This window comes from Euphorbia lathyris, chromosome 10 (genome assembly GCF_963576675.1).
Source record: "Euphorbia lathyris chromosome 10, ddEupLath1.1, whole genome shotgun sequence".
NCBI classification, from domain to species: domain Eukaryota; kingdom Viridiplantae; phylum Streptophyta; class Magnoliopsida; order Malpighiales; family Euphorbiaceae; genus Euphorbia; species Euphorbia lathyris.
Window position 1 is genome coordinate 72,596,002 of NC_088919.1, and position 16,407 is coordinate 72,612,408.

At 36.6% G+C, this 16,407-nt stretch overlaps 1 non-coding gene across 1 annotated transcript; it reads left to right on the plus strand.

Annotated features, from left to right (window-relative positions):
• Window positions 1-10,138: 10,138 nt before the first annotated feature.
• On the plus strand, window positions 10,139-10,245 carry LOC136210058 (small nucleolar RNA R71). Its single transcript, XR_010677769.1, has one exon. It is a non-coding gene; the product is annotated as a small nucleolar RNA R71 (small nucleolar RNA).
• The last annotated feature ends 6,162 nt before the right edge of the window (window positions 10,246-16,407 follow it).

Sequence of the window (16,407 nt, forward strand, 5' to 3'; positions counted from 1 at the left end):
TAGCAATATTGATGTAATTATTGATGATATTTTAGGTATATTTTGGGCTTAACAAATCTCCACACTTAATCTTTTGCTAGTCCCGAGCAAAATTTCTCTGATTTTATTCTTTAACTAATCTCTTTATGAAAATAAAACATATATCTTTGTATTACCTTTTAAATTAGTTAAGCCGAAAAGACTAACTTTGCATGGCAAATTTATACGCAAAATATCAAACTAACTTAGTATAAATACGATATATCATTCGTCTTGTATTTCCAATTTTTGTATTGAAGCATTGGGGACGAAATAAGCACGCATGTTTTTGAGTTTTTCATCTCAAGGCATTTCAAAGCACAAATTTTCCTTTCCCAAACCTAAACTAATATATGAGATATATTAAAATGAATAAGTACTTGATTGTAATTTATTTGCTTGGTTACGCCCGAAATAAGGGTGGTTTCAACCGTAACCTTATACGTATTTTATTGCTCTGTGTTTGCTTAAGAGGTACCGACCATGCCATGGGTGGACGCAACCGTGGCCAAAAGTAAACGGTACTTAATTTTCTTCCCTTTCATACCTCGATTGTGATAAGGTTGGTCTCAATCGTGGCCAAAAGTTAAGAATTCAACTAATTGATTGATTAATATGAATTATAAAATTGTAACTTGGGAAAAAGAAAAATAGCACATTCATCCTATATTGATTTAAAATTCAACATGTATTATGGCTAAAGTTTCCTTAAAAACTTCAATTAGTTTTAATGTAAGACGAAATCAAACCGAGCTAAAAAATTGTTAGTTTAATTAAAAGCCTATAAACCTAATTGAAAATTTAAAATAAGATTTATTCTATCATGAATTGCATGATATAAAATAGAGATTGAAAATAAAGAATTTTTTTACTTAAAATACATTCACTCGAGACAATTTTTTAAAAAACGTATCGGAGATTTGTGAAAAATTTGAAAAAATATTACCCGTATAGAAATATTATTTCTATCGATAATGATAACCTAAACAAATAATCATATTGACTTATGAAAATGTTAAGTTATTGTGAAAAATGTTTTGCAATATATATATGTGTCACATTTGCATGAATATCATCCGTTGCATTTGTTCGTATTTGTGTAGAAATTAATATATGAATGTCTCCCCCCACACTTAAATTGGACAATGTCCCCATTGGTGCAAAAATAATGGAGAAAACATAAAATACGAAACAAAGATTGAAATTGAGCAAATTAATCATTCAACATAAAATTAAAAATTGTACCAAACATAAGAAAATGAAAAGTGTACCAAATTATAACAAGATAAAAATAAAATGAAAGGAAAACAACCTAAGCTTGAGGTGGTGAATCGGGAGGTGTAGGTGACGTCTCCACATTGCGGCGTCGGAAAAAGAAAAGCATCCGATGCCGAGTCGATCGATGTTCACGCCTCAAAAGGTTGAGGTTGTCATTCATCACCATATTGTTTTCAACCAAATCATCAATTCTTAAATTCATTTGACGGTTGTTGGAATTGATTTGGTTCAAAATCCTCCGCAAATCTACCGGATCATCCTCCGCTTGAGGTGCTTGGGGTTGTGCTTGAGCCGGTGGTTCATCGTCCTCGCCTTCCGCATCTCCGCCGCCTTCGGTACCTACAAATTGTGAACTTGAAGCGCCACCACCCATAGTGCCACGAAGATGGGCAATTCGGGTAGCATATGAAATAAAGACGGGAGGTCCTTGTGGAAGCAATAAATGAGCTCGCTCAAGAGCCGAGATGTCCAAAAGCGGAACATACCCACGGTAGGTGGACATGTCATAGTCGGCCAATTCACCCCGAGCTCCCAACACAATTGCGGTGATAAAATTACAAAGAGGGATTTGAATGGTACTAGCCCTCGAAGCACGGAATAAATTGTCAAATATTATACCAATGCTATCAATCCTCAAGTCTTTAAGCAAACTATCCAAAACATACAAATCCCGAACTTGAACCTTTGAACTCTCAACACGACCAAACAAGGAGAAACTTAAATACTTATGAAAGAAGAACACACAATTGTCCTTAATCAACTTGCTTGAAGTGTTTTTCGAATTAAAATAATCTTGGTCCGAAAGAGTTTGCCAAACCGCATCATTATCAAAATCCTTAGGCTTATCGTAAAAATCAGAAGTAGGGAAACCAAACATGTTTCCCATTGCTTCATAATCAATGGTGTAAGGGATACCATTATTCCTAAAAGAAATTGAAGTTTTCTTCTTGTTCATGGACAAAGTGACCAAAAATTCCACCACATATTCATTAATACGCGGGAAACGCATATTAACGAATTCTTGCCAACCCAAAGCTTCAATAAAGGCATCAATTCGAGTAGAGAAATTCAACGTTCTTACCGAATGGAAGTCTAAGAAGTGCATACAACAAATTGGCGGTCGGCTTGAGAAAAATGTTTGAAACGAGCGGCTTCTTCCTCCGAATAGATGTCAAAATAAGCTCCACATTGAACCCGAAGGCGATTAGCTTCCGTAACGGCGGGCTTGTTACCAACACGCTTTGTCCTAACCATGGTGATGGTGGTTTGAGTGTTTAGGGTGGAGAAGAAGAAGAAGAAGAAGAAGTTGAGAGAAATACCAAAGCTTTGAAGATGAGGTTGGGGGTTGTGAATTGGAAGTGATTGAAAATAGGAAATTGGAGTGAATAGATTGGGAAGAGTAAAAGTAGGTTTTTGGGGAAGAGTTTAGAGTAAGGGATTGGGTAAAAATAGAGGTGATGTGAGGTTTGTGTAAGAAGTAGGTTTATATAGGGTTATATAGGTAGGTGAATAGGTAGAATAGGAATAGGAATAGGCAAAATTTGGTGACAAAATCGGATTTAATAGGGCAAATTATACGCGTGTCGCGACCGAGAATGGCATAGCCGCGGCACGCGACTTTCAGGCAATTTTCGCAATGAAAAATGGCCGAACTTGCTGGTCATACCGAGAATGAGAATTGGTTGAAATGGCCAATTTTGGTGCCTTTTGACTTGGTTTGTGCATTTTTTGTTGTGGAAAGGTTCCTGAACTTAATATTAAGTGTTCCTGCACTTAAAACTAAAATAAATGACATTAATTGCAAGGAAAACCAAAGGTTTAACCTTAATAAATTGAATTAAAATAAATTTATTATGAAGAATTAATGAAACTTAAATGTGCATTTATGCATATAAGTTAAGAGAACCATATTAAATGCATAATAAGTGCATGTTAATACATATTTAATACATGAATTGAATTGATTAAATGTAAACTTAATTCATTAAAAAAAATTGAGTTACAAATAGAATTAAATGTGAATATACGTGTGGAAAAATAGAAAACCATATGAATTCATGTGAATCCTTTTTATCTTAATTTGATTATGAAAAATTAGAATGTACCCATATGAAATATGCTAAGTATATATAATGGATCAAATGGATAAAAATTAAGAATCGAAAGAAATAAGATCTTTATTATTGTAACATATGTACAAATAATGAAAACAAACTAGTAATTAAAACAAAACAAAATATATACAAAAATAAAATGAAAAATAGAAACTATTCTACATATTCATCCCTATCTAACGGGATATTTCTGGCCTTAATACGATCAATTTGAAACTGCACGAAAGTTTCACGTTCTGGTGCAGACAAAAATTGAGGCTTTGCTCGAAAGACACGTTTCACAAGTCCTTCGTGCTCGAGAAATTCATAATCAATTTTCGGGAAGAATTCATCATCACTCCAGGGAACATCAATAGTACCCTTTGAATCGAGAATTATTCCACAGATTATATTGCCGAACCCAATCTTCTTATCTTTGGATCGAGAAGCGGCGACAAGACTTCCATCAGAATTTTGTAAGAATCCACTGCATTACCCTGGAATATATCTCCAAGAACATATAAATCAGTGTCACGGACTACACTCCTGAATGTGCGCCCGAATAAACTGTGACACAGAAATTTGTGCAAATACAGCATGGAGTTGGAGCGAAAAGAGTGATTATAGGCGAGTTTTGAATTGAATCGCCAGAATCCAGTGAGCATTCTCCAAATGTCCGAGGATGTCATGTCTCGTCCAGGATGACGTTTGATTGTATCCCTCGGGGGAAAACCAAACCAAGCATGCAACTCGGGATAGCCGAAAGTGAAGATTTCGCCTTCTCGACGAAAACTGAGACGTACTCGTCGTTTATTTGTAAAACGCACGGTACAGAAAAATTCGAGTATCCAGTCGCCTATTATTGGAAATCGCATTTGGGCAAATTTTGTCCACCCTAGGCGCTCCATATAGCGGCTAATGTCATCAGAAATGCCTAATTGGCTATTAAGAAATTCATCCATATACAACATTCCGGTGAAGAATTTGTAACGGTGATTCCAATAATGCCTACCTTCATCGTGGTTGAAGATAGGAAAAGGCGCCCCATATCGCTTGGATAAGTCTGGGCGTTTGTTGATTGAGGCAGCGTTGTGCCTAGATGGTTTGTATTTGGTAGGCATGGTGCAAAGTTTGTGTTACTTTAGCAAAGAACGGTATTTGTGAAGAAAAATCAGAGTTCTGACAAAGATGAAAAGAAATTGTAACAGAACTTGAATCCTCTAGGATTGTGACATTTTAGACCTGTATTATGAAAAGGTATAAAATTACACCTTTCGAAAATGAAGAAACTCAATGTTTCGTTTGTCAAGAGGTTTGTTGAAAGGATTGTGACATTTCAGACCTGATAGTGCAGGAAACACGCGTGTCGCGACCGTGAATGGCAAAGCCGCGGTCGCGACACACTGATTTCCTTGTGGAAATCAGGCATCAAAGCTACCTCCCGATTCACGGTAGAGAATTTAAAATTCTCGGTATGAACAGAGAAATCCGAATCCAAATAGACAATTCTGAAAAAGAGTATTCTCGGCAGGGAATTTCAAATTCTCGGCAGAGAATTGCCTTAAACTACAATTTCATCCTAATTATCTAAAAATTAAATCTAAAATCATGAAATAAAAATATTTACGTAACTAAATCATAACATAAAGTAATCTAATCATAAAAATGGCATTTTGGAAAAATAAAATAAAATAAAATAAAATAAAAATAAAATAAACAAAAACATAAAAACAATAAAACAAAATAAACTGTGTAAGAAAAACTGAGTAATTTATACATCAGATAATCTCGTTACGAACGGAATTTCAATTTATGAAATATTTTTGTAATAGATTTTACATCGATTACCATTAACTTTGAATCGAACTCCGTTAGGACCTTCCAGTTCTAAAGAACCATAATCGAAAGTTTTGATGACTAAATACGGTCCTAACCATCTGGACTTAAGTTTTTCTGGAAATAAACGAAGTCGTGAATTAAATAACAGCACTTTATCCCCAACATTAAAGTGTTTAACTTTAATTTTGGCATCGTGCCATTTTTTCACTTTTTCTTTATAAATCTTTGCATTTTCGTACGATAGATGACGTAACTCATCTAACTCATTTAAATTGAGCAAACGTTTCTTACCTGCTTGATGTAAGTCAAAGTTAAGTTCTCTAATAGCCCAATAGGCTTTATGTTCTAATTCGACTGGCAAATGACATGCCTTACCATACACTAAACGGTACGGAGTCATTCCTATTGTTGTCTTAAATGCAGTACGGTAATGCCCATAACGCATTATTGAGTTTAGAAGACCAATCTTTTCTAGAGGATGAAACCGTTTTCTCGAGAATCCATTTGAGTTCTCTATTTGATATCTCCGCCTGGCCATTTGACTGCGGATGGTACGGCGTTGATACGCGGTGGCGTACTCCATATTTTTTCATAAGTGTTTCAAAACTCTTGTTTATAAAATGAGTACCGCTATCACTAACGATAACTCTTGGACAACCAAATCTACAGAATATATCGTCAAGAAAATTAACGACAACTTTAGAATCGTTCGTCGGGGTTGCAATTGCTTCAACCCACTTCGAAACATAATCGACGGCAACTAATATGTAAGTTTTACCATTGGAAGGGGGAAAAGGTCCCATGAAATCTATTCCCCACATGTCGAAGACTTCAACTTCTAATATGGTTGTGAGGGGCATCTCATCTTTCCTTCCTAGATTTCCTGTTCTTTGGCACTTATCACAACGAGTGATAAACGAACGGACGTCCTTAAACATCGTAGGCCAAAAGAAACCGCTTTCAAATATTCTAGCTGCTGTCTTGTTAACTCCATTATGTCCTCCATAAAAGCTAGAATGACATTCTGACATTATGGATTCAAATTCATTTTCACCAACGCATCTCCTAATTATCCCGTCACCACAAGTTTTGAACAAAAAAGGATCTTCCCAAAAGTATTGTTTAATATCGAAGAAAAATTTCTTCCTTTAGTGGGAATTTAATCCTTCCGGAACAATATAGGCTGCGAGATAATTAGCAATATCTGCATACCAAGGTGATATGAAACTTTTCATTTGATAGAGATGTTCATCAGGGAAATCATCTCTTATACCGATAGTTTCACCTATAGGACCGTTTTCATCTTCAAGTCTCGATAGATGATCGGCGATAAGGTTTTCAACTCCCTTTTTGTCTTTAATTTCTATATCAAATTCTTGCAACAATAAAACCCATCTAATTAGACGTGGTTTTGCATCCTTTTTAGCAAACAAATATCTTAATGCTGCATGATCAGTGTAAATAATAACTTTTGAACCTAATAAGTATGACCTAAACTTGTCACATGCAAAAACTACGGCTAACATTTCTTTTTCTGTTGTGGTGTAGTTTAATTGTGCACCAGACAGTGTGTGACTTGCATAATAAATGACATGAAGTTTCTTATCTTTCCTTTGACCTAAACCACATCCGACAGCTAAATCACTTGCATCACACATAATTTCAAAGGGTAAATCCCAATCGGGTTTAGCAATAATAGGTGCACTGACTAAAGCAGTTTTCAATGTTTCGAAAGCTTTAACGCAATCTTCATTAAAATCAAAGGTAGAATCTTTCATGAGTAGATTAGTGAGTGGTTTGGAAATTACAGAAATTTTTTTAATAAATCTTCTGTAAAAACCAGCATGTCCTAAAAATGATCTTACTCCCTTAACAGTAGTTGGAGGGGGTAATTTTTCTATTACTGAAGTTTTTGCTCTATCTACTTCTAATCCTTTTTCAGATATTTTGTGACCTAAAACAATTCCTTCGTCAACCATGAAATGACATTTTTCCCAGTTTAATACCAAATTTGTTTCTTCACATCTAGACAAAACTTTATCCAAGTTTCCTAGGCATGAATCAAAAGAATCTCCATAAACTGAAAAATCGTCCATAAAAACTTCCATGATATCTTCAATGAAATCATTAAAAATCGCAGTCATACAACGTTGAAATGTTGCAGGTGCGTTACATAGACCAAAGGGCATTCTTCTATATGCAAATGTTCCGTAAGGACATGTGAAGGTTGTTTTATCTTTGGTCATCCGGGTAAATGTATATTTGAAAGAATCCGGAGTAACCATCAAGAAAACAGTAGAAAGCATGACCAGCTATCCTTTCAATCATTTGATCAATGAAAGGAAGAGGAAAATGATCTTTCCTAGTTGCTTTATTTAAATTTCTATAATCTATACAAATCAAAAGAATCTCCATAAACTGAAAAATCGTCCATAAAAACTTCCATGATATCTTCAATGAAATCATTAAAAATCGCAGTCATACAACGTTGAAATGTTGCAGGTGCGTTACATAGACCAAAGGGCATTCTTCTATATGCAAATGTTCCGTAAGGACATGTGAAGGTTGTTTTATCTTGGTCATCCGGGTAAATGTATATTTGAAAGAATCCGGAGTAACCATCAAGAAAACAGTAGAAAGCATGACCAGCTATCCTTTCGATCATTTGATCAATGAAAGGAAGAGGAAAATGATCTTTCCTAGTTGCTTTATTTAAATTTCTATAATCTATACAAACTCTCCAACCAGTGGTGGTTCGTGTGGGTATTAATTCTCCTTCTTCATTCCTTACAACTGTTATGCCTCCCTTTTTAGGTACACAATGGATTGGACTAACCCATTCACTATCTGAGATAGGGTAGATGATTCCATTGTCCAGAAGTTTAGTAATCTCACTTTTTACTACTTCTTTCATGTTCGGGTTTAGGCGTCTTTGCCTATCTGCTTTAGGTGGCTTATCTTCTTCTAAATGAATTCCGTGCATTACAATACTCGGATTAATACCTTTTAAGTCAGAAATTTGCCAACCCATGCTTCCTATCCTATTTCTAACAACTTCTTTTAATTTTTCTTCTTGAACTTATGTCAACTTGTTAGAGATAATTATAGGTAGAGAATCGCCTTCGCCTAAGAAAGCGTACCTCAAATGACTTGGTAATTCCTTAAGTTCTAATTCAGGTGGAACTACAATCGAAGGCGGAACTGGTCCATCTTCACGAATCAAAGGTTCTGGGTCCTTATCTTCTAGTTCCTCACTCATTATAGGTTCTATTATTTCTTCTTTCTGAACAATGTCATTTACACATTCTTCAATTAAATCGAGTTTCATACAAGCGAAATCTTCCATAGGATATTTCATCGCTTGGTTCATATCAAACTCAATCTTATCATCTCCTATCCGTAAAACTACTTTCCCTTCCGACACATCAACTAGAGCACGTCTCGTGTTCATGAACGGTCTACCAAAGATGAGCGGACAATTTACATCATAAGCAAAATCTAAAATAATGAAATCGGTAGGAAAAATAAACTTGTCAACTTTAACTAAAACATCCTCTATTATACCGTATGGTCTTTTAGTGGTTTGATCCGCTAATTGCAAAACCATATTGGTACGTTTGATGTCTTCTTCTAAGCCTAACTTATTAAAAATAGATAATGGCATCAAGTTAATACTTGCTCCTAAATCACAGAGACAACTGGGAAATTCAATATCTCCCAATTTACACGGAATGGTAAAACATCCGGGATCCTTGAGTTTTGTGGGCAAATTGCTTGACACAATCGAACTACAATCTTCAGTTAGTGAAATGGATGAAATTCCTTCCCAACTGATTTTCTTTGAAATTAAATCTTTGAGGAATTTACCATAATTGGGAATTTGCGTAATTGCATCCATAAACGTTAAATTAATATGCAAATTCTTAAGTTTGTCTAAAAATGTTAAAAGTTGTTTATCATAGTCCTTGTTGCAGACTTTGTGTGGAAAATGTGGTTTGGGTACAAAAGTTTTTGTATTAGAGTCAATCGGTGCATCTTTTTGATTTAACGTATCTTCTTTGGGCTTTGGTAAATCAGTTCCAGGTAAAGTCGAATTTCCGGTCATTTCCGGGCCTAAGTAATTTTTCCCTGAACGAAGAGTGATAGCCTTAACATGCTCTTTCGAATTTTCTTCCGTATGGCTTGGAAGACTTCCCTCTTTGCGGGATGGAATTGATTTAGCGAGTTGTCCAATTTGAATCTCCAAATTATGGATGCTAAATGATTGGTTTTTAATAAGCTGATCGAATTTATTCTCGATCCGTTTAAAACCATCGTCGTGATTACTTATTTTTCCGCTCATCGCATCATTGAATTTGTCGATTTTAGAAGATAAAGTGCTAATCGAATCTCTTGATTGATTTTGATAATTAGTAGTACGATTTTGATTAGCATTAGCATTATTATTGTCTCTCCAGTTAAAGTTAGGATGATTTCTCCATCCAGGATTATATGTATTGGAATAAGGATTATTAGTTTGGTTTTGCCCTTGGACAAAATTTACCTGTTCAATCTCACTCATACCTTCGTAATCCACATCTGTTTGGATTGGTTGACCATTAGGATCACACGGTGCCATAAACCTATCAATTTTGTGCGACAAGGCAGAAAATTGGGCTTGCAACATCGCTACTGGATCAAGATTCACTATACCTTTAACTGATGATGTTGTTGAGGATGATGGTTTCGCTAATGGTATGTGTCCACGTTCCGCGGGCCACATACTGCTGTTGATTGCCATTTCCTCTAAAAGTTCTCTTGCTTGGGCAGATGTTTTCTTCATGAATAACCCTCCAGACATAGCGTCCAATGAACCTCTTATTGTAGGATTTAGTCCATTATAAAATGTTTGCATTAAGAGTTCAGCGGGCAATTGGTGGTGTGGGCATAAACGTTGAAGTTCTTTAAAACGTTCCCAAGCCTCATAAAGAGTTTCACTATCATTTTGAGAAAAAGATGTTAACTCTTTAATGACTCTTGCGGTTTTTGCTAAAGGGAAGAATTTTGATAAAAATGCTTGGGCTAATTGTTCCCAAGTCTCAATTGATGCGGCTGGCATAGAAGTTAACCATTCTTTGGCTCGATCCTTCAAGGTAAAAGGAAAAAGGCGAAGTTTGATTGCTTCTGCAGTTACATCAGTAATTTTAAAAGTGTCACAAATTTCTAAGAAATTTGTCAAATGAGTATTAGGATTTTCGTTAGGTAACCCGTAAAACGTTACATTATTTTGCAACATATTAAGCAACGCAAGCTTAATTTCAAAATGATGTGCATTAATTTGGGGTCTAACTATACTGTTGGTTACACCGGCCACTCTTGGCCTAGCGTAATCCATAAGTGTGGCCATAACTTCTGGCTCGGTAATTTTAGTTTTTATTGGGGTTTGGTTTTTCTTTTTCTTTTCTTTCTTGTTCTTTTTAAGAGTTCTTTCAATTTCTGGGTCAATAGGATCTGGTGACGTGCCCGAACTTCGAGAACTGCGCATGAACTTGAAATTTCGCACGAACCGAAACTACTTACAAAACAGAATTTGAAAAATAAATATGTTAGTAATTGAAAATAATTAAAAATATAAAAGTTTGAATAAGTATGAATAAACCTAGATTCGTAATAAAACACGAAAAATTTAAAATTTTGTCAAAAATTTTGGCATTCCCCGGCAACGGCGCCAAAAACTTGTTGAGCGATTTCCGCAAGTGCACGGTATACGCTTGTAGTAATAAAAGATATCGATCCCACAGGGAACGTTTTTTGAACAAAACTTATTTATAATCGGTTAAATTTACTTTAAAGGTTTATAATATGGAAAATCGTTTAATCGGTTTTGGTTTTGAAATAGCTAGAATGAGAATTAGATTAGAATATGAAGATGTTAGAAAATATCTGATTTAAGATTTAATTTGCAAAACAGGAACGTTTTAGTACTTTAGAAAAGTAAACAGGTATATTTGTTTGCATTAAGCAAAGAAACAACTTTAAACTTTGTACGAATTATAAAGATGAAATAAATGACGGAACCTCTAATTAATTGGCTTTGAACGCGACAAAACCCTTTCGGGATAGTTGCCCTTAATCAAATTAAAACTCTTTCAAGATGATAATTTGCCTAAGTGTTCAACAAAGTTTCATTGTAAAGATTTGAATTAAATACGTTTTAATGAAAACACCAGCATCAATCCACTTCGGCTCATTTACCAAAGTGCTGCATAAGAATCTATCGAATAGAACGGACTTTATTAGATGAAATATAAATTGATACAAGTTTACAGAGAACATGGAGCATTGAATTCTTCGACGGCGTGCAAGTGAACGGGTTGTCAATCCTTTCCTTGGGTTTCGTTAGAGTTTGTCAAGCTCAGGGGCGAATCCTCTACTCAATCTTCTCGCTGAATCTTCGTAATAGAGACTGGGTCGGTCTACTACCAAAATGAAAACTAAACTGGAACAATGTCTAAATGCTACTGAATTTGTTATTAATTTGTAAACAATGTGTGTACATCATATTGCTTTTTACAGAATCTAAATCTAACTTCTGAATCACTTGATTCGGAATTTCTGCATAAATTCTACACTAATTTCTTTCTTCTACACATATCACTATATCATTATTATTCTTCAATTCTCCATCAACTCTTTATTTATAGATGTTGAAGAGTCTTGATTAAAGTGTCGTGTCCGTTGTGAAGGATTGTGTCCGCTGCGAAAGGACGTCTTTATCCACTCGAACGATCGCGTTTCGTCGAAAACGAAAGTGTGTAACTAGGCTTCTGAAATCTCCTGCTCGTACCGAGAATTATTAAATTCTCTACCGAGAATGGGGGAGCATCAATTGTACTTCGGACGAAGGGAAAAAAGGCTGAAGGACACGTGTCGCGACCGTGAAAAGGGGGGTCGCAGTCGCGGCACCGAGCTTTTTCGGTTTTTCAGCTCTTGTTCGTGTCTTCGACTTGGCGTTATTAATTTTCGTCGTCTTCGATTCCTTTTGTAGGGCTTTTCTTCTATTTTTAAGCTCTTTTTACTCCTATTTGGATTTTACCAAATATTTATGTACCTTGCACGAAAGAAACATATTCGAGAGTAAAAGTATTCTAAATAGGTATGAATAGCATAAATTCGTAGCAATATTGATGTAATTATTGATGATATTTTAGGTATATTTTGGGCTTAACACGCATACTCACAATCCAGGAATAAGTGGAAGTTATGCTCATTCCATTGATTACACAACTTGCAAATAGAAACCGTCGAGATTCCTTTCAAGAGAAGACGATCACAAGTAGGGAGCATATTAGTACCAAGTCTCCAAATAAAATGTTTGATCCTTGGAGGAAGACTCAAATTCCAACACTCAATCCACTCCTCCCAATGCCTCAGAGTCATTTCCACATAATTGTCTTTGCGCCACCCTATAAGCAGACCGCACCGTGAATTGTCCCCTCTTGTCAAAGTGCCAAATTAACTCATCTTCCTCCTCGACCCCAAGCAGAATCAAAATGATTCGAGCCACATCAGTAGGTGTAAAAACAGACACTAGATTATTCATATCCTATACAGAATTATTCTCCACTAACAGATCATGCACCATTAAGTTCTCAAATCCCGCCCATACACTCGCAGTAGGCCGTAGTATATCTCCACCGGCACCCATGGATCAGACCAAACATGAAACCCCAAGCCTTACCAATCCTCCACCGCCTGCCAGCATCAAGAATGGGTTTAGTTTCGGTCATGCTCCGCCATACAAAGCTCGGGTTACTACCCAATTGAGCTGTCCAAAAATCCCCATTACGGTAATATTTTGGTTTGATAACACTCACAAGAGCATTTGGCTTCAAGACTAAAGACCACGATTGTTTAGATAGAAGCGCAAGATTAAAAGCCTCGATATAACAAAACCCAAGACCCCCACACTCCTTACGTTTACACAACCTTTCCTAGGACATCAAGTGAATTCTCTTTTTCTCATGCTTCGAACCCCACCAAAAGGAATTCATCATCATTTGTAACTCATCGTAGATGGATAGAGGAAGTTTAAAAATACTCATACAATAGACAGGAATCGCTTGGGCCACAGATTTAAGAAGTACTACACGTCCCGCCTGAGATAAGAGCTTACTGTTCCACCCAAAAATTCTCTTCCACATACTATCCCTTAAATAGCTAAAAATCCTCGCTTTACTCCTCCCGAAAAGCGAAGGTGACCCCAAATATCTGCTCGTATCCAAGGGAGATGGCACCTGAAGACAATCTTGTATAGTGGCACGCATATCACCCTTCATATTGCTACTAAACATAATGCCAGATTTATTCAAAGTAATAGCATGCCCTGACAAATTAGCATATTTACTCAAAATGGCCTTTATAACCTCACATTCGTCAGTATTAGCACAAAAAAGAGGAGACTATCATCAGCAAACAACAAGTGTGATACTTTAGGAGCATATCTATTTACGTGACACCCATGAAGAAGGCCATTTTGCTCAGCATCCTTAAAAAGACCAGATAGGCCTTATGCATAGAGGATAAAAAGATAAGGAGACAATGGGTCACCCTCTCGAAGACCACACTCGGGTAAGAGGCCCAATAAGGTTGCCATTCAGTAAAAATTTATACCTCACAGATGTCACACACTTCATAATCCACCCAACAAAGATGTTACTAAACCCAAGCCTAGCCAGAATAGCATTCAGAAATGGCCACCTGACCCTGTCATACGCCTTACTAATGTCAATCTTGAAGGCGAAATCCCCATGTTTGCCAGCCTACTTTATTTTCATAGAACGAACAAGCTCAAAAGCCAGAAGACTATTATCAGTAATAGAGCGGCCAGACACAAATGCAGACTGCTAATCAGAAATAAGCCAGGGAGGATCCACTTCAGCCTATTGGCCAATACTTTCGCTACAATCTTATAAAGGACATTACATAAAGATATAGGTCTGAGATCCTTCATACTGACAGGTGACTCAACCTTTGGGATAAGCACAACAGTAGTCTGAACAAGGTGAGAGGGAAACATACCAGATAGCAGCCACTCCTTACATTGGTGAAAAATATCTTATCCAATCATCGGCCAAAAATGCTAGAAAAAAGACGGGTTCAAGCCATCAGGCCCCGGGGATTTATCAGGGTGCATAGAGAAAACCGCATCCCTAAACTCTTCAATGGAAAAAGGCTCCAGCAATTGACCATTCATCTCATTAGTGACCCTAGGATTTAAGAAATTGACATTAACCTCCTCATCAGATTCAGCCTCCTTAAATAAATCAACAAAATAATCGAACACTACTCCCTTCATACTATCTTGGTCCATAACATAGGTTCCGTCACTCCGAACAAGTTTTCCAATCTGATTCCTTCGCTGACGAGTAGACGCCGACTTATGAAAATAATTACTATTTTTATCCCCACACTTCAACCAAAACGATTTAGAATGTTGCCTCCAGTAGTCTTCTTCCTGAAGCAGAAGCATATTTAGCTCATCTTTGATTGCACAAACGACATCTGACCCTACTGTTGAGAGTCTTGCATTGCAATGTTGAGGCGTCGTTGACACTGTGCAATACAATCGGTGAATTGCCTCCAGAACTGACCACCCCATCTATTCATAGACTTTGTAATACTATCCAAATGATCTAGCAACTCCCTTCCATCAGTGTGATATCAGCTTTCTTTCGTTACTTCAATAAATTCATGCTCCTGTAGCCATGCGTTCTCCATTTTGAATCATTTTGAGCTCATATAAGTAGGTGGACGAGCAGTACAACGAATCAGAATTGGGTGGTGGTTAGATGTGCTGGTGAATAAATAATGTAGGGTAGCCATAGGATAGAGATCAAGCCAGTTGCTACTAATAAGACATCGGTCCAAACGTTCTTCGATAAAATTATTTGTACCCCACCCACCTTCCCATGTAAAATCATATCCCATCAAAGGGAGGTCCACCAAGTCACACCAAGAAACCGCATCCTGAAACCCTCGAAACAACCACTCTGGGTGTGGAGCACCCCCACGTTTATCAGAGACAAAAAGAAGGTCATTAAAATCCTTGAATATGCACCATGGTAAATCGGAACGCTCCTTAAGGGATTTCAAAAGGGTCCATGATAAATGTCTATCACTCCTGTTTGGTTGCCCATAAAAGCCAGTACCATGACATATAATACACATATGGTCCTCAATCGTAAAATTGATATAAGAGCTAGAGTAAGACAAAATAGAAATCTTCACTTTATTATTCCACAAAAGAGCCAGGCCCCCACTATGGCCAATACAATCAACGGTAAAGCAACTAGAAAAACCCAAATTACATTTTATTGACTCAACTTTATTAGAATGCGCTAGTGTTTCCATAAGAAAAATAAAATTCGACCTCTGAACACGGGCAATATTCCTCAAGACGTTCACTACACGGGGATTGCCCAAACCCCTGCAGTTCCATGAAAGGCCTATCATGACTCCCGGTAGGGCTCCCCAATGACCCGGTCGATTCTAGTTTGTTCTCGGACTGACAATATTTTAGTAATAGCTACAACCTCCCCCTCAGTACTAGCCTGAGCAGTCTTACGCTTCCTTTTTCGCTCCTTTAGCATCCCAATCTCAATATCAACATCAGTTTCCAGGCTACCCATACCATGATCCTTATTGACTTCTCAAAAACCGAGTGTTGCACTGCCCCTTTTCTTGTGATAACCATAACAGTTGTAGGTAAAGAGTTTTGAACAAGCTGCTTATTAATTTTATTGGCAGCATTTCCTCCTGCCACAGCATCAGTGTTCATATCAACAACCATCTCCAATTTCCTCCCAGGTTTTGTAAAAAAAAAAAAAAATTTAAGTTAAAAAATAAGTGTTAAAGTGCAAAAATACCCATAATGTTTTGGGTCAGGAGCAATTTTATCCCTAACGTCTAAAATGGTATAATTTTATCCCTGATGTTAGAAGCCAAGAGCAATTTTACCCCTAACGTTGATAAATTGGGTCAATTTGAGAAATAATTCATCAAGCTGTCTTCTCGGTTATGAATAATAGTGTCTGAAATTGATCCAATTTATCAACGTTAGAGGTAAAATTGGTGCAAAATTACAAAATTGATATGCAATTGGTGAAAAATAAAGAAAAAAATGATTGTATTTTATAAT